Raw genomic sequence first — 20,086 nt, 5'->3', positions numbered from 1 at the left:
TGGTGAAGTACTATCCCAGCTGTAGGGAGAAAGGAATTATTCACCAAAAGAGCTGCAGGATGTTGCTAATGTGCAGCAGCAGAAATTGGTAGATCATGCTTAGGGACGGATCATGAGGGTGCTGGGCTGGGGCCAGGGGGTGGAATATAAATAAAGATGGGTAATGAAGGGTTCATTCATCTGAGATACTCTACCATGATGAGGATTTAACACTTCTAAGGCTTGGCAAGAACATCTGAAGCCAGGTGAATATGCTACTGGAATAGATCTTCGAAGTTTAGGAAAAACTATGCCTTATAGCAAATAAAGTGGAGATACTGGAACTTCCTTAGCAGAGTACCGGGGAAGGGGTCAAAAGACTTTGAACAATGGGCACATCAGAATGAAATTGTTATTATATATGACCAGAGAACCCTCCAGCCTATTGTGTTCCTCCCTTCAATAAAGTGATAAGAAATGTGCTAGCTGGTGGAGGGCCACTGGCACCATTTGCTACTCAGTAGTGGCTCTCCTCTGCAGGCCAAAGTTGATAGGTAGTGGAAGTTGCTATGGAACTGGGCTTCCTACGGTCAATGTATGATGAGAGTCCAGATCAGAGACAACAGCACTTAGTCATCAGCATCAACGTGGACATAATGCGTAGAAGGACTGAAATGGTAATCTGGGACCTACTGTGATGGCCAGTAGACCATGGTATTCCTAGGTAGGTGGACAGTCAATGAGGGTATGTCTTGACTTACATAGACAAAAATGAGCAACAATGAATGAGAGTAGATGCTGAAAAAGCATTCGACAAAATTCAAACATCCATTCATGATAAAAACTCTCAACAAAATGGTTATAGAGGGCAAGTACCTCAACATAATAAAGGTCATATATGACAAACCCACAGCCAGCATCATACTTAACAGCGAGAATCTGAAAGCTTTTCCCCTAAATAGGGAACAAGACAAGGATACCCACTTTCCCCACTGTTATTCAACATAGTACTGGAGGTCCTAGCCACGGCAATCAGACAACACAAAGAAATACAAGGCATCCAGATTGGTAAAGAAGAAGTCAAACTGTCACTATTTGCAGATGACATGATATTGTACATAAAAAACCCTAAAGACTCCACTCCAAAACTACTAAAACAAATATCTGAATTCAGCAAAGTTGCAGGATACAAAATTAATACACAGAAATCTGTTGGTTTCCTATACACTAACAATGAACTAGCAGAAAGAGAAATCAGGAAAAAAATTCCATTCACAATTGCATCAAAAAGAATAAAATACCTAGAAATAAACCTAACCAAGGAAGTGAAAGACCTATACCCTGAAAACTACAAGACACTCTCAAGAGAAATAAAAGAGGACACTAACAAATGGAAATTCATCCCATGCACTTGGCTAGGAAGAATTAATATTGTCAAAATGGCCATCCTGCCTAAAGCAATCTACAGATTCAATGCAATCCTTATAAAAATACCAACAACATTCTTCAACGAACTGGAGCAAATAGCTTTAAAATTCATATGGAACCATGAAAGACTCCAAATAGCCAAAGCAATCCTGAGAAGGAAGAATAAAGCGGATGGTATCTCGCTTCGCAACTTCAAACTCTACTACAAAGCCACAGTAATCAAGACAATTTGGTACTGGCACAAGAACAGACCCACAGACCAGTGGAACAGAATAGAGTCCAGATATTAACCCAAACATATATGGTCAATTAATATACAATAAAGGAGTCATGGACATACAATGGGGAAATGACAGCCTCTTCAACAGCTGGTGCTGGCAAAACTGGACAGCTACGTGCAAGAGAATGAAACTGGATCACTGCCTAACCCCATACACAAAAGTAAACTCGAAATGGATCAAAGACCTGAATGTAAGTCATGAAACCATAAAACTCTTAGAAAAAAACATAGGCAAAAATCTCATGGACATAAACATGAGTGACTTCTTCATGAACATATTTCCCCAGGCAAGGGAAACAAAAGCAAAAATGAACAAGTGGGACTATATCAAGCTAAAAAGCTTCTGTACAGCAAAGAACACCATCAATAGAACAAAAAGGTACCCTACAGCATGGGAGAATATATTCATAAATGACAGATCTGATAAAGGGTTGACATCCAAAATATGTAAAGAGCTCACGCACCTCAACAAACAAAAAGCAAATAATCCAATTAAAAAATGGGCATATAAGCTGAATAGACAGTTCTCTAAAGAAGAAATTCAGATGGCCAACAGACACATGAAAAGATGCTCCACATTGCTTGTCATCAGAGAAATGCAAATTAAAACCCCAATGAGATATCACCTCACATCAGTAAGGATCGCTATCATCAAAAAGACAAACAACAACAAATGTTGGCGAGGTTGTGGAGAAAGGGGAACCCTCCTACACTGCTAGTGGGAATGTAAATTAGTTCAACCATTGTGGAAAGCAATATGGAGGTTCCTCAAAATGCTCAAAATAGAAATACCATTTGACCCAGTAAATCCACTCCTAGGAATTTACCCTAAGAATGTAGCAGCCCAGTTTGAAAAAGACAGATGCACCCCTATGTTTATCGCAGCACTATTTACAATAGCCAATAAATGGAAGCAACCTAAGTGTCCATCAGTAGATGAATGGATAAAGAAGATGTGGTACATATACACAATGGAATATTATTCAGCCATAAGAATAAAACAGATCCTACCATTTGCAACAACATGGATGGAGCTAGAGGGTACTATGCTCAGTGAAATAAGCCAGGCGGAGAAAGACAAGTACCAAATGATTTCACTCGTATGTGGACTATAAGAACAAAGGAAAACTGAAGGAACAAAACAGCAGCAGAATCACAGAACCCAAGAATGGATTAACAGTTACCACAGGGAAAGGGACTGGGGAGGATGGGTGGGAAGGGAGGGACAAGGGGGGAAAAGGGGCACTATGATTAGTACACATAATGTAAGGGGTGGGGGGCAAGGGGAGGGCTGTACAACACAGAGAAGACTAGTAGTGATTCTACATCATCTTACTATGCTGATGGACAGTGACTGTAATGGGGTATGCAGTGGGGACTTGATGATGGGGGGAGTCTAGTAACCATAATGTTGCTCATGTAATTGTAGATTAATGATACCAAAATAAAAAATAAAAATAAAAATAAAAAAAAGAATGAATGAGAGGAAGGCTGGTGTTAGCCACTGCAAAGGAAATTCATGATCCCTCACCAGGTTCCAAAGCCAACCAATTTTTTGGCTGCAGTACCCATTGATTGAAGGGGAGGTCAGTTCCCCTCAGGAAAAATCTCACAGCGCCACAGGAAGTTTATATCATAGTTAGCATCTGACTCCTCCCCCAAAGGTACTTAACAGCAGTAGCAGAGCAACTGAACACTGGGGAAAGGGAAACACTCAGATCCCTAAGGCCTTTTGGATGCAGGATCAGAGCTGACACTGACCCTAAGGGGATCAAAACGCTATTAAGGACACAGGTTAGAGTGGGGCAGACAGAGCCAGGAGATAGAAGGAAACTGGGAAAATCCATCTCACGGCAGGTCCAGTAGGTCCACAGATTCACCTGTTGGTTATTTCCCTGGTCCCTGAACCCATAGTTAGAAGACTAAATGTCTTTAACAGCTGGCAGACCCCTCATATTTGTTTCCTGAAGTAAGAGCCACTAGAGTGGAAAAAGTGAAGTGGAAACTGCCCCCTACTCCTGCCATGATAGTAAATCAGAAGCAGTGATTTACCCCATTTCAGGGGGAAGGACAGCAATTATAGGTGCCCACAAATGATGCAGGAGTGGTGGTCCCGTTATACCTCCATTTAACTCATCAGTCTGGCCTCTGCCCAAACCAGATGAATCATTGTTTTAGTGTCATTTTACCTTAAAGTCTCTAATTCACCCGGAGTAAATTTTGTGTATAGTGTGTGGTGTGGGTCCAGTTTCATTTTGATCCAGCACCATTTTTTTAAGTACTTTCTCCTATGCTTTACAGTGACTTCTCTCTTCAGTCAGGCATCCTTACATGTGTGGGTCTGTTCTCAGCTCTGTATTCTGCTTCGGTGGGCTTTTGTCTATCCTTGCACCAACATGTATTAATTATCCGTAAATAACACCGTAATGTATTAATTATGGAAACTTTGTAAGTTATTATTCTTTATAAGTTATAAGAATTATGACTTATTCTTCTTCAAGAGTGTCTTGTTTTTTCTTGGCCTCTTGTGTTTCCATAATAATTTTAGAATTAGCTTGGCAAGTGCAACAAAAACAAATTAACCTCACTAGGGTTTATATTGAAATTGTGATTGCATTGAATCCATAGCTTAATTTGGATAGAATTGACATCTTTATAATCGTGAGTGTTCCAATCTTTGGATATAGTGTATCTCTCTTTTTATTTAGTTTTTCCTTAAAATTTGTCAATAAAATTTTATAACTTTCTCCAAAGAAGTCTTATACATATTTTGTTGAATTTATCCTAGGTTATTCACATGTTTGTGTTATTTTTTAAAAGGTACCTTGTTAAAATTTTATTTTCTAATGCTGGTAGTGCAGATAAACAATTTTTATTGTATTAAAATATATATAATACAATTTACCATTGAAACCATTTTAAGTGTATAATTCAGTGGCATTAAGTACATTCACAGTGTTGTACAACCATCAGCATCATCTGTTTCCAAAACATTTTCATCGCCCTTCATCATAACTACTATGACCATTTGTGTACAAGTATCTGAGTGCCTGTTTGCAATTCTTTTTAATTGCCATGTCATATGGTAATTCTATGTTTAACTTTTTGAGGAGCAGACACACTGTTTCCACAGTGGCTGAACCATTTTACATTCCCACCAGTTCCTATTTCTCCAAGACCTCACCAACACTTGATATTTTCTATTTTTTACAACAGCCATCCTCGTAAGTGTGAAGTTGTATCTCGTTATGGTTTTGGTTTGCATTTCCCTGATGACTAGTGATATTTTCTTGCTACACAGTTAGGTCATTTACAAAAAACAGGTTTTTGTTTCTTCCTCACCAAATAACAAGCATCCTTATCCTGTTTCTGGCCTTGGAAGGAAAGATTTCAATATTAAGTGTAATGTTTGCTGTAGGTTTTTTATAGATACTTTTATCAGGTTATAGAAATTTCCCTTTTATTCTTAGTTTGCTCAAAATGTTAATCATTAATGGATGACAAATTTTATTAAATGCTTTTTCTGTTTCTAAGATGAATATATGGTTTTTATTCTTTACTCATGTTCATGTAGAGGATTATATTAATTGATTTTTTGTAATGTTATCAAACTCCATTTCTGGGATAAGCTAGTTTGGTCATGTTGTATTATCTTTTTAATATATTACTGGCTTCAGTTTGCCAATGTTTTATTTCTTTAGGATTTTTGGATTTATTTTCATGCACCATATTGACTTGACTTGTTATTTTCCTTCCTTTTATTGTCCACACCAGGTTTTGGTATTAAAATCATGCTGTTAAACTAGTTAAGATGTGCTGCTCCCTTTTCTATACTTTGTGAATGTTTGGAAGTGTTTGCTTCTTGAATATGTGATTGAATTTAATGATGCCGCTGTCTGGTCATGAAACTTGCTTTATAGGACTATCTTGACCATTGATTCAATTTCTTTAATAGGTGTAGACTATCCAGGTAGTCTATTTACTCTTTTTTTATTTCTAGGTTTTTATTTTGACTTTGTCAATTCGTTTCTCTATTTTAAAAAATCAACATTATTGAAGAATAACTTACCTATAAGAAATGCACCCATGCTAATCATGCAGGTCAATAAGTTTTGACAAATGCTTACTTTGACAAATGTTTGTTTATTTTTATTCATAAGATGTATACCCACAATCAAGATGTGGGACAGTTCCATCCCCAAAAAGTTTCTTTTGCCCCTTCCCAGTCAATCCTCTGCCCCACTTCTGACCCCAGGGAGTCATTTATCTACCTCCTGTCATTGTACTCTAGTATTTTTTAGGATTTCATAAAAATAAAATTATATAGGAGATACTATTTTGTGTCTAGCTTCTTTCATTAAGCTTAACATTATGGAAATTCATTCATGTTGTTGCAAGTATCATTAATTCATTCATTTTATTGCTGTCTGGTATTCCATTGTATGGATATAACACAATTTACTTGTCCATTCACTTGTCGATGGATATTCTGATTGTTTCAATTCTTTTCACTATTTTGACTAAAGCTATAAATGGTATAAACTCCTGTGTAATCAAGTATTTTCATTTCTCTTGGATAAATACCTAGAAGTTGAATAGCTGAATCATATGGTAAATACATATTTAACTTTATAGGAAACTTTCAGTCGTTGTACCATTTTACATCCCCACCATCAATGTATGAGAGGTCCAATTACTTCATATATTCACCAAAACTCAGTATTTTTATTCGTTTTAATTTTAGCTATTCCAATGGGTAGGTGGTTGTACCTCAGCATGCTTCTTCTTTACTGAAGTATAATTTACGTACAGCAAAATGTTTTAAGCATGCCATTCAACAATTTAATAGATACATGCACTCATGTATCCCACATACCAGGTAAGACACAGACCATTTCTATCACCCCCAGGAAGTCAATCCCCACCATCACACAAGCAATCACTGACCTGATTTCCAGAACCATAGATAAGTTTTGTCTATTCTAGAACTTTATGTAAATGGAATCATACAATACATACTCTTTGACACTGGCTTTTCTCATTCAGAATAACATTTTTGAGATCCATCGATGTTATAGCATGTATAAGTAGTTTGTTTATTTTTATTGATGAGATGTATACCACAGTTTATCTATTCATTCTCTCATTAGACATTTGAGCTTTTCCCAGTTTGGGCTATTATGAAGAAAACTTCCACAAAAATTCTCATTCAAGGTTTTTGTGACATATATTTCATTTTTCTTGGATAAATATCTAGGAGTGAATGAATAAATCATAAGATAAGTATATGATTAACTTTTTAAGAAATTGCCAAGTCATTCTCCAAAGTGGTTGTACCATTTGTGCAATGTACAAATGTAAAAGGTTCCCAATGCTCCATCTCCTATTCAACACTTGGTATTATCAATGTCTTTATATTTAAGCCATTTAGTGGGGATATAGTGGTATCTCATTATGGATTTAATTTGCACTTCTCCAATGACTTACAATGCTGAGCTTTTTCATGAGCTTATTAGCCATTTGTATATTTTCTTTTGTGAAGTATCAGCTCAAGTCTTGCATTTTTTTGTTGAGTTGTTTGTCTTTTTTTGTTATTGAGTTGCAGGATTTCTTTACGTATTCTAGATACAAGTCTTTTGTCAGATTTATGTGTGGCAAACATTTTCTCCCAGACTGTGACTTGCTGTAAGGATCAAAGTACTGAATTTTGTTGTTTTCCAAAATGCTGGACTTTGTTCTCACAGGCAACTAGTTAAGTTACTCATGATAAACTTAATTTACTTGAGGCTAATTTTTAAGGTGTTAGGGAAGGTCTAAATTTACCTTTACTCTAAAGTTAAGATAGCCCTACTACTAAAGTGTTACCTTTCTGGGGTCTCTACTCTGAGACAAAGATTCTCTACTTTGGGTGGTCAGAACTTGACCACATCCTAGTTTTCCGTAAGTTCTGGGAATTCTTCAGTTTACTCACGCTGCTGACTCTTAAGATGCATGGAGTTTCACCCTCACGTGTATGTTTCAGTGTTTAACAATAGTCTCAAGGACACTCGGATGCTTATTTCTGGAATTCTTTCTCTACATAGCTCCTTTTTCTTTAATACTCTACTTTGCAAATTCCAGGTGTCACAGCCTTCCCAAACTCTGATTTCTCATCTCAACCTGGCAAACCCACTGCTTTGGGACACTATACAGAGTGCCTTCATGCAGAAGCTGGGCCGTCATGGGGCTCGCTTTGTTCCCTTTCTCCTGGAGATTTCAGCCCCGCACTGCCTAAAACCTGTATCTTAAACTATTGTTTCATATATTTTGTCTATTTTTCTAGCAAGACAGAAAGGTCAGGCCCTGGAACTCGACTGTAATGAGATACAATTCCCTTAAATTTCTTCTTAAGTTGATTTGCTCAGTCATCATTTTCCAGGACTTGGTCCATTTTATTGAAAATTATAGATTTTTTGGCATAAAATAAATTCATCCATAATATCCTCTTATCTTTTAATGCCCTTAAAACTGGTAGTGAAGTTCATCCTGTCATTTCTGATATTTGCAGTATGTGATTTTTAAATGATAAATCACACTAAAGATTTAAAAAATTTTAGTAATCTTCTTAAAGAACTTTCTTTATTGATTCCCTCTATTGATGTTTTATTTTGTATTTTATGTATGTTTTTTCCTTTTATTTTTCTTCTTTGTACTTTTAAGGGACTCATTTTGTTCTTCCATTATATTATAGAAATGGGTTCATAGATTGTCCATTATAAATTTATTTTCAAATATATGCATTTAAGACTATAAATTCTTCTCTGAGTATCATTTTAGCCATATCCCACAAATATTTCTTTATTCAGTTCAAAACATCTTATAATTTCTATTATGGTTTCTGCTTTAGCATATTAGTATAGATTGATGTTTATAGATAAATATACATATGTAGTATATATGTGTGTGTATATATATATATATATATACATATATATATACACACACACATAGAGAGAGAGAAAGATTGAAATTTACTGCTTTATTGTCAAGGAATCAGCTTACTCCATCGTGGGGGCTGGTTAGGAAGTTGGAAATCCGCAGGGCAGGCACTGACAATTCAGTCCACAGGTGGAATTCCTTCTTCCTCAGGGAGCCTTAGTTTTGTTCTTTAGGCTTTTCAGTTGATTGGATGAGAACCATCCAGAATATCCTGTACTTAAAGTCAGCAGATTATAGGTGTTAATCACGTGTACAAAATTCCTTCACAGCAACACCTCTGTTAGTGTCTGAGTGACTGGGCACTGCAGACCAGCCAAGCTGGCACAGAGAACTAAGCGTCATACCGCTGCACACGAGAAAGATCCCAAAGGCTCATTTTCCTCCCACTGTATCAAGTGTACATACTACTGATGTAACTTAGGACTGATGACGCTGCCCGGGCTCACTGGCCAAGGCAGTGTTTGTCAGGCTGTTTCACCATAAAATGATTCCCCCTCCCCTGGTTTCCAAATTGTACCCTTTTGAAAGGAGTCACTGTGTGCAGCCTGCACTTAAGAGTGGGGAGTTACACTCCCTGTCCTTGAGGGTAGACTATCAATATATATTATTTGGAATTCTTCTACATGACAGATTCGTCTTTTCTCTTCCATTTATTAATTTACTCAATCATTTACATATATCAATACAATCTAGTACTACTTTATTTTGTTGCTCAAATTGCTCTAGCTTTGGTCACTGGGAATTTCAGGGTATATATTTTCCATTTCTTACCTTTATGTCTCAGCATGCATATTCAACAAACACTGAGTGCCTACTGTGTGCCATGCCTTGTGCTAATCATATAAGACCTATATGTAGTTTGGTATATAAGGGGAGGGAATGAAGAGGAAGAATGAAACTAGAGATTAAATAGAGGTTTGAACACTGGCATTTGAACATTAGCAAGGAGTGACAGGCTCCGATTTGGCCTTCAGAAAGGTCATCATTGCAAGGAAGCCGATGGATGGCACCCTGGTGATTGGCTAGATAAGGAAGAAGTTCTGCAGTCACTCCCAGGTTTCTGGCTTGAGCAATGAGTGGGCTGGGGTGTCCCTGGCTCAGATAGGGCACCTTGGAAGAAGGCCAAGTTATGAGAGTGTGCAGAGTGAAAGGAGAAGATAGCTCAGGAAAGATGAACTTTGAGGAGCACTGACATGGGGGAGGTGATAGGAAGAAGAGCCAACCAAAATGATAGAGGAGAAACCATCAAAGAGATAGGAGGGGAATTGAGGACAGATATTTCCAAGAAGGGAGAGGCTGTGCATGTCAAATACTACAGAGAAACCCAGCTGGGGAGCTGAGGAGTGTCCTTTAGATTTGGCAGCTAATACGTTATTAGTGGAAAGGGGAGATATGAGAGAAGCCGGGCTGTCCTGGGCAGAGGGAAGGAGAGGGGAGGCAGAGGGGAGTGCTGCTAGTCACTGAGGAGTTGAGCTGTGAGGGGGAGAGCAACAGAGCAATCGCTGCCGGGTCAGGAGAAGACTGGTTATTTTATCTTAACAGGATAAGCTTGAGCCCATTGAGGCTTGCCAGGAAGGAGCGAGTAGGAGACAGGGGAAGCCTGGAGGCGGACCGGAAGTGGTGTGCGCTGGTGGGGTGGGGTAAGGAGTGGCACTGACCAGCCTGGGCCCCCTGGAGGACAGGGGGTGTCAGTACAGACCAGTTTACAGGGGTTAGGGGAGGAGAGGTTATTACATTCTTCAAAGTCCAAGGGCCTTTATTGATGGAGCGAAATCCTATTTGGTTTCATGTCCAGTTTAGCAACCTTCTGAATCTACTGAATAATTGATATTGCTTTAAACAATCAGCCCAAGTAAAAGCTATTCACCCAAGTAAAAGTTAACATTTAGGAATTTGACAAATTAAATTACTCCAAACATTTTAAACATGAATTACCAAAACAATGACAACAAAATAGGTAATGTCTAATATAGTGTTTTCTACGGGCCAGTCACTGTTTGACGTGCCTCACAGGTATACCTTCATATTCTCATGACCCCACCAGGAGGAAGGTACTATTATTATCACCTGAATCTTATTTTGAAAGGATTTGTCCAAGGTCACAGAGTTGGTAAGTGTTAGAGTTGGCATTTAAACCAAAATCCCAATAATCTCTACTACAATTAGATACTGTAATGAAAACAATGGCTGGTTTTTCTGAACATTTTAAACACCTTGAACAACTGGCAAAATATACACAAATAAAATACCCACAAAATATACATAAATAAAATTATTTCCAAATGTATCACATCTGTTTACTGGGTAAACTGAGGCTTCTTTGCAGTGGTTATTTTGCAATGATCTAAACTCTGTCTTTAAAGTACGAAACAAGGAGAGGAAACTTAAAAGCACCATGTAGAGGCATCTCTCATGTCCTTGTTCATTTTTGCCTTCATTTTCTGCCCCTCTGGGCACAAGGATGGATGATTGTCCTGCAGAGACCTGTCCATGATCAGAAGCATGATTTGACCCTCTGGATATCCTGTCTGTGTTGTCCCACTATGCTGCACACCTGGCCTATTTCAGGCTAGCCTAATTATCCTCGTCTTTCTGATGCTCGAACTGTGCCTGCCTGGCAGAAAGTGCTCGGCACTGCCCCTCAGCATCCTTGGGAGTTTTCTTGCTACCCCAGGACACGGAAGCCACTGCCATCCTGGGAATCTTATTTGCCTTGAGTGGGCAACTTCTTAGAGAGCACAGCCTCAGTGCTGGGCCACGTTTGGGCTGAGTGATGTCCTTCCGCAGCACAGTCCCAGGTGTGAAGGACTGCTGGCAGGTGAGGCAGAGAGATGAAGTATGCATTACAGGTCCTGGCAGTCCTTCTTGGTGTCTGCCTTCTGGGCCCTCCTGTCTGAGATGGAGAGGGGATGGCAGGATCCACCAAACTGTAAACCCATTCAGCACACCTGCTGCTGTGCTTTGAGCTCATCTGTTTACCTCTCTACTAAACCACAGGAGGGAAGCCCTGCTTACTCTTGGGGTTTACTGGCCAAAATCATGTGTGGCTTGGGGCACCGGAGGCTCCCATGGGCTCTGAGCTGCTGCCTTTCTCTGTACAATGTTTTGGGGCTTCTTTATCTCTAAGCACCTTGCACAGTGCTGGACACATTAATAGGTGCAAAATAAATGTTGTGAACCTACTCCTTGGATGAATTGATGAACTAACGCCCCCATCTTGTCAAAGGTGAGGCTTAGGAAACCTCATTTCCTCCAGTTATCCAGAAGAAACTGAGGCACAGACTGAAAACCCCTCCCCCATCCTTCTCTCCTGCCTAATATCAGACCTAGTATTTTTTCTCCAAAGCAAAATGGGTTAATGTTGTACCCTTCCAAGTCTCCCAGGAGACAGCACTGGATCCTGAGATAGGGGTTTGGGTCCTACAGACATCACTCCTTACTCTCCACCCTACCGAGCCCTGGGCCCTTTCTGCACCATTGGCTGTGGGCCAGTTGAAATTAACCAGCAGGGGCAGCGTTGAGGCTCTGAGCCCTGATTGGCTGCTCCAAGGTAGGTTCAAAAAGAAACAAGAGCTCTGACTTGGTCTTGGGAGCTCCCTGCCCTCCTCCAGGCTCTTGGAGGGGCAGTTGAATCATGAGCTGTCTGCCTGAGTCTGGTTGGCCTTCCTCCCAGGAAGACGGAGGCACATGGGAGGAAGAGAGATTTCTGAGGTTTCCCGCACAAGTCTCCCCAGAGCTCAACCTTCCTGCTGGGATTAGGGGTGGGCAGCTCAAGGTCCCCTGACTGGGCAGTCCATGGAGGAGGAGAAGCTAGGATGAGGAGTTGGGGGCCCAGACGCCTTGCTCCTCCCCTTCCCCATCAGCCAGGCCTTTGGGAATCTACCCCCATGTGCTGGGAGCACCAAACCTCAGAGGGCAGCATATGGAGGCACTGGCAAGAAACTCCATTTTCTTCAATGCTGATTGGGGTTTTCTCCAATAGCTACAATTTATCCAGCTCTCTGATGTGCGGGGAGCTGTGCTAAAGGCTTGCTGTACAATAGCTCATTCTACCTGCACAATCTCTCTGGGAGGCTGGATGTTATGGATAAAAAATCTGAGACTTTAAAGACATCTGGGAACTTACTCAAGGTCACACAGCTGTTAAGAGGCCAGATCCAACTGGTTTGACTCCAAAGCCTTTGGCTTAACCACACAACCCAACCCCCCCCCCCACCACCACCACCACATACACACATACACAGTGAGGGACACACCCATAGGCCCAGGCCCTAAGACAGACCCTGCCATCAGCTGTCAGGCAGAGGCCCCGAACATCTGGCTCATCAGATAGGAGAGACCAAGAAGGGATGCAGCTCTTCCCAGAGGGCGGGGCTGCCCCCAAATCAGACCTCGCCCTTTTCTGTCCTCTCCTCCAGGACAGATGGAGAGAGAAGGGGCCCTCATGGGCACAGAAGGGAGACCTAGACCGACAGGGAGACCTAGGCACCCTGAGGAGGGGTGGGTCAGCCACAGAGAGACCCCAAGGGATGCATGTGAGAGACAAGACAGAGGGCGCAGATGGCAGCTGATCACCCCCAACTCCTTCCTCTCCCCTTCATGTGTACCAACAACTGTCTTGTCACACAGACACTCACTAGGGAATCGGCAGCACAAATTCTCTGGAATCTTCCCTTTACCCCCATCCTTCCTTTTCCCCCTTCATACCCCAGGCCAGGCCTAGCCCAGGGAGTGTGGTCCCGGTCAGTTATTACTGTTAAGGTGTGATGTGGAATTGCAGCTGTGGTGATACATATTTTACCAGCTCGTGGTTATTTTCAAATAAAGTATGCAGGAGAGGGGGTCTAGGGGAGACCCCTCCTTAATGCCAGGGTTCCAGGGGCTAGTTGCTCAGGGGCTCCAGAGTGTGTGACTCTAGACACAGCACCCCTTGTCCTCGCTCCTGGAATCAGGGGCCCTCTGAGCCCCCAGGGATACTGCCTGCCCCCCCACCCCCAACACACATCTACTTGCAAAAGATGCCACTCCATTATTCTGAGTATTTCAAAGGCCTGGGTGTGGAAGAGACAGAGCAGAGAGAGGCAGTGTTGAGAGGGTGGTTCATGGCCTGGATCGTCCGTGGTCAGCGCCTGTCCCACCTAGTTCTGAGTTCCTACTGGGTGCAGGCCCAGCTGGAGAGCAGAGGGTGACTGAGTGGCAGGGGGGCCTCAGGAGGGAAAGGAACACTGTGGTGGCGATCCCTGCAGGAGGAGCCCGAGAGGTGCTAGGCTGACAAGTCAGCAGAAGGGGAAGTGGCTGGACTGGAGGAGGCACTGGGCTCAATTTTTAAACATCTAGCTAGGTGAAGAGAGCTCAGTACCAGTACAGCAGGGCCTGGGATCCAGAGCAAGTTCACAGCCAAGCAGCCAGGCCAGGAAGTTGGCAGAAACCCAGTCAGAAGCAGGAAGCTGGACTTGGTCCCGAAGCTGCCAGGAGCTGCTGGGAGTGGAGCAGGGAGTGCAGGGCTGGTTGGGGACCTGCATCCTACCCTCAGTGAGAAGGAAGAGGCGACACTGTCCCCAGGTCCTCCATCCACACAGGGCTCCCCACGTGTGGGTCTCCCCATGCACACAGGACCAGGTATGCCAGCCACCTGCGGGTTCTCCTCCCCACCCCACAGGTTCTCTGCCCTCTCTGCTGCTGCCTGTGTGCCACAAGCTAGGCCCTTAGTGGATCTGGGACCGGAACCTGCAGCCCTGCCGGAGTCTGAGAGGCGCATGTGTACCGGCTTGACCACAGTACCAAAGAAAGCCATTTCCTTGAGGGTTTTCCCTTTCTGTCCCCATCCCAAGCTTTATGCCCTGGCTGCCTGTGTGTGAATTCTGTTCCATTTCCACTGCTTATGATCTGTGTGACCTCTGAGAAGTTATTCTCTCTGTGCCCCCACTTTCTTCAAGTATTGTGAGGATTCACTGAGAAGAGCCTGTAAGACAATATACCTTCCTGAGGGTGGTCTTTATAGCATGTGATTAAGATGTTTTGTAAGGATAAGGAAGCAGAGTCAGAGGTCGCTAGTTAATGGGGAAGAGATCGGGGACATGGCTTAGATTCCACGGGGACATGGCTTAGATTCCAGCCTCTCACTGGGCTGGGGCTCGCTCCAAGACTCAACTCTTCCTCATTTTGAAGCCCTGCAGTCTCCAGCGACTTGTGAGCCAGCGTAGAGCTGCTCTCTCCACCTGTGGGCTGTGCTTCACTGCTTGGAGACAGAGGTTAAACAGTGGGATTAGTGATAAATAAGATGACATGAAAAGGTGGGAAGATGGAGCCAGGAAATTACCTCAGAGGTGAGCATGGCAGGGGACAGGGATAAATATAATACTGTCAAATATTCTGCATCAGAGGGTCCCAAGTATTCCTCAAGATACCTCCTCCTGGAAGCCTTCCCTGACCACTTTGCTCTCCTATTGGAGAATTCCTGGGGCCTGAGAAGCTTCAGCTTAGCCTTGGCGAGCTGAGTGTTCCTGTTCCTACCTGAACAGGGCAGACCATCTGTGCATCATGGAGTCATTCCTAGAGAGCTTTCCCGTTTATTAACTCATTTAATCCTCCTAACAGCCCTGGGAGGGAAGACGATATGTTTATAACCTGGGCTCTAAGGTCCAGGAAAGTTTGAATGTCTTGCTCACAGAACCTTGATTGAGACTCACCTCCTGGCTCCCTGTTTCCAAGTCCCACACACTCGGTCCCCTACAGCACTTCTCCTGAGGCTGGGACTGCTCTGCATATATGATTTAAACTCTGCATTTCCTAGCAACTGAGGTGAAAAGAAAAACCCGATGAGTTAGGTAGTTCTGTTATCTGAAACAAAGAAAGCTGGGACTTCATCTGAAGTTCCAGACTTCTTCCTAGTGCTTAATTCCATGAGGAATGTATTTCATGGATTCAATATAATATCCTCGCCTAGTGACTTGCACAAAAGGTTACAGAAATGTCCCAAACAACATTTTCTTTAAAAAAAAATTTTTATTGAAATATAGTTGACATATAATATTATATTGGTTTCTGGTGTACAGCATAGTGATTTGACAATTATATGCATTACTAACTGCTTACCACTGTAAGTATAGTTACCACCTGTCAGCACACATCATTGACTATGCTGTATTTTCATCCCTGTGACTAATATATTTTATAATTGGAAGTCTGTACCTCTTAATCCTCTTCACCTATTTTGCTCATTCCCCACCCCTCTCCCCTGTGACAACCACCAGTCTGTTCTCAGTGTTTCTGAATCTATTTCTGTTTTCTTCTTGTTTCTTCATTTGTTTGGTTTTTTTAGATTCCACCTGTAAGTGAAATCATGTAGTATTTGTCTTTGTCTGACTTATTTCACTTAGCTTAACACCCTCTAGGTCCATCCATCCATGTTGTTGCAAAAGGTAAGATTTCATTCTTTTTTATGGCCAAGTAGTATTTCATTTTATTTACGTATCACATCATTATCCGTTCATCTATGGATGGACACTTAAGTTGTTTCCATATCTTGGCTATTGTAAATAATGCTGCGATAAACATAAGGGTGTATATATGCTTTTCAATTTGTGATTTTGTTTTCTTCAGTGATGTTTTCCAGATGTGGAATTACTGCCAAACAACCATTTCTGATGTTGAACCCATTAGAGACTAAAGGCACACCATAAATAAGAACTGGAGGTGGATTTCCCAGAGAAACAGCACTGACAGACTCCAGGTGATTGTTTACTGGCTTCTAACTTGACCTAGGGTGTGGCTGAGAGATCAGAGGAGCCAATGCGTTAAGTAGAAAGAGTAGAGAGAGCTCTGGAGCCACACAGATCAAAGTTCAAATCTTGGGCCTCTTGCCTACTGTGTGACCTTCCATGAGTTACCTAATCTCTCTGAGCCTCATTTTTTCCATCTGTAAAATGGGAATGACAATGCATTCTTCAAACAATTATTGTGGAGTCATTCAATCATTCATTCAGTAAAAATTAAAAGCCTGCCTATGCGAGGCACTGTGCTAGGCTCTGGAGATACAGTGATGGAAAAGCCTAACAAGGAACTTGCCCTCATGGAGTTTAGAGAGAGACAATAATAAGCAAACAATTAAACAGGAAACTATTAGCTGGTAGAAAAAAGCAGAGTATTTAGCAGGTAATGTGATTCTGGCTGAGATTATTGGGTGTCCTCTAATTTCCATTCTCCTTTTCTTCCTGTGTAATAGAACTCTGGACACATGATTTTCCAAAATAAAGACTGTATTTCCCAGGCTCCCTTGCAGCTAAGCGAGGCTGTGTGACTAAGTCCTGACTAACGAGCTGTAAGCAGAAGCAGCCTCCAGGAAATGTACTTAAAGAGAAAGGGCACATCTGTCTTTACCCATCCTCCTTCCTGCTGGCTGGAATGCAGAGGTGATGGCAGAAGCTCAAGCAGCCATATTGAACTATGAAGAGAAAGCCACCAGCTGAAGACGCCATAAGATAGAAGGCACCTGGGTGGACTCCCTCACACTGTGGAGCACCATACCAGCCTAGGGCCTCCTACCTCCAGGTTTTACATCAAAGCAAAGTAAACTCCTGTCATGCTTAAGCCACTGTATGTGTGTTCTCTCACACAGCCCACCCTGATTTTCCTTGACACAGTGATAGAGTGGCTGGGGATTATCTCTAAATGGGTGGTCAAAGAAGGCTTTTTGCAGTGGTAACATATAATCTGAGACCCAGATGGTGAGAAGGAGCCAGCCTCAGGGAGACTGAGGTGGAGCATCCAGGCGGTACGGGGAGAGAGAGGCAGGAGTGGTGCTGGTACCTTCACGGGGCAGAACGAGCAGGGTAAGCAGAGGGCATGGGGGTTACTCCACGGGTGGGGAAGTCATGGAGGATTGTACACAGGGGGTGATGTCTTCTGATTTGTTTCTAAAGGTCACTCTGAGTGCTGGGTGGCACCTAGGGCCCAAGTGAAGCCAGAAGATAAGTGGGAGGCTCCTGGATGATTGGGGAGTGACACGGAGGGGGACATGAAATGGAAGGGGCTGGCCTGGCTCATTCGTTAGTGCCGTTCCAGTTCCATCCCACCCCCTGCTACCGACTCTCCCACCCTCTCCTCCCTCATCCCTTCCGGACTATGACTGGTCTATTCATAGTGTGCTGGGGCTACTGCCCACTTCCATTACCCCAGCCTGCTCTGCACCCCCCAGCTCATGCTGGACCTCACACCTCTGCACCCTCCACCTAGGGGGCCTTGCTCCCTCTTCTCCTGACAAACTTTTCTAAGACTGAGCTCAGAAGACTGCCTGGGGACAACTCTGCTTCCCACATCACTGTCCCCTGGCCCCCATCCTTTGTTCATACCCCTGTCATCTCACTGTGAGGTTACTGTGTGCCGCACCCGTTCTCCCCACGGGACGGGAACTCCTTGGGAGGGATGCTGCGTGGTCCTGGCCACCTGATGCACAGGCAACATTCAGACCCCACGGTTCCTTCTTCCCACTCAAAGCTCAGCCCCTTCCCTGCATCCAGAGCAGATTACGTTCTCAAGCTCCTTCCCAGATGCCATCCCATTTGGTCTTCACAACAGCCCAGAGAGGAAACCAAGTGTGAAGAAGAGTGAAGAGAGGGTATTGCTAACTCAAGGTCACTTGGCCCACTGGCAGAGCCTCCTGCCCCAGAATGGCCCTGTTGTGGGGTCCTTTCCTTTACTGCAAAATCCCAGGGTCTGAGTCCCCAATCCATGAAGGCACAGGGAGTCATATATTCACCAGGGAATACTGAGGAGCCCCTCCCTGTCACCTGGCCAGACCCCGTCCCCTCTGCCAGCCTCTGTGGGTCACCCCATGCCATCTGGACAACCACTCACCTTAGCTGCCACTACAAACCATAGCCCGCTTTGCCTGAGCGGGGGCCCCGACCCTCCCTCAAGTCCAGCAGGGGAACCGTCCAGCAGGGCTTTGCTGGGAACTTGAGGAGAGCGGCCAAGACTCCCCACTGAGCACCAAAGAGCAGGTGTGAGATTAGGAGATGGGTCTGACTTCCGTGGTCATAGGCCCAAACTGTTCCAACCCAATGCCTCATTGCCAAGCCCATTGCAAGGGACAGCTTATCTAGTCACCATGAAATGCCCCTTGCCCCCAGAGTCTAAGCCTCTTCTCCTGTAGGCCTCTCTTCCAAGGCCCACTCCCAAGTCTTCACGGAGGACTGACTGCAGCATGATTGAAATGAGAAAGTCTCATCTTTTCAGGAGAATGCCACCCTCTGCTCACAGGTTCTTCCTTTGGGACAACCTGTCTCAGCCCACGGTCTGGACTGTGTGGTCTGGAATAACATCGTATGGGGGGTGAAACCAAATCACTAGAGTGGCTTCTGCAGGCCCAGCCTGGGGCCCCATCCTCAGCTCACCTCCTTCCAGATGGCATCTGCCCTTGGCTGCCAGCTTTCTATGAGCACAGACTTGGACAAGGACACCCAGGGGCCTTGGGCCTTGGGGAGGGAAGCCTGGTGGCTCCTCCCTTGATGATCTAGGAAATGGCAGGGTAGGGGGTTGGCAAGAGGGACTCCACGGGAGGAGGGCAGGCTGTGCTGGGTGTGGCCATTCAGGATACCCTCTCAAGGCATCCAGGGGCTCTGCTCAATTCCTCCAAATACCAAGCTTTCTGACCATGTCTGCCCAGCCCCGAGGCGTGGCTAAAGGGAGCAAGGACTCTGTTTCGTCTTGTTTCCTCAGCATCCAGCCCAGTGCCAGGCACATGGGGTCTTCAGCTGAATTAAACTGGCTCAACTCCGAATTGGAATGAAATGAGTGAGAGGAGCCTTCACTTCTTCCCGGAAAAGTGAAAACATGGAAAATGTGCTGTTGGGCAGATTTGGGGAAACATCCACAGTCAGTCAGGGCAGCAAGAATGACCTAGAACATGTGGAGTGAGCAGAAAGGGCCAGATGCAGGCCTGCTCTGCTGCTGTGTGGGTATCTGGTGGTCTGCCAGGGGGTGGCACCTGTAGAGCAGCCAAACAGCTGGACAGATTCTCCTCCGAAGCCAGATGTTTCCGTCTGTTGCCCCTTCAGCGCTCCCCACCCAGCTAGCTGCCAGTGCTTCTGGGCCCCAGGAGAGGGGCTACACTGCGGCCTCCTGCACTCAGCACCTCTTGGCTCCTGGAACAGGCAATGGAGCAAGGCGCCTGGGCCCTAAGGCTGTGGAGGGAGGCAGAGCCTTCACTTGGTACTTGCTGGCAGCTGCCACAGGCCACAGCCCAGTCTTGAACTTGGGACAGATTCCATCAGCCTGGAGAGTGAGCACCAATCCTGGAGAGACTGGAGGCGTCTCCCAGCCCCTTCAGCAGGGGCCTCTCTATCCCCACTGGCCTGACGGCCGAGGGCGGCACCAGGGAGCACAGGGCTTAGCATCAGGCAGGATGCAGGCCTAAGTCCC

The 20,086-nt window shown here is 44.0% G+C and overlaps 1 long non-coding RNA gene across 1 annotated transcript; it reads left to right on the top strand.

Annotated features, from left to right (window-relative positions):
- Window positions 1–14,048: 14,048 nt before the first annotated feature.
- Window positions 14,049–17,243, top strand: LOC108410007 (uncharacterized). The gene is made up of 3 exons (XR_001856382.3): window positions 14,049–14,284; window positions 16,268–16,397; window positions 16,890–17,243. It is a non-coding gene; the product is annotated as an uncharacterized lncRNA (long non-coding RNA).
- Window positions 17,244–20,086: the final 2,843 nt, after the last annotated feature.

Source organism: Manis javanica, chromosome 4 (genome assembly GCF_040802235.1).
Source record: "Manis javanica isolate MJ-LG chromosome 4, MJ_LKY, whole genome shotgun sequence".
Taxonomy (NCBI): Eukaryota; Metazoa; Chordata; class Mammalia; order Pholidota; family Manidae; genus Manis; species Manis javanica.
Note: the sequence above shows the minus strand (reverse complement) of the source record. Positions and strands in the feature narration are given on the sequence as shown.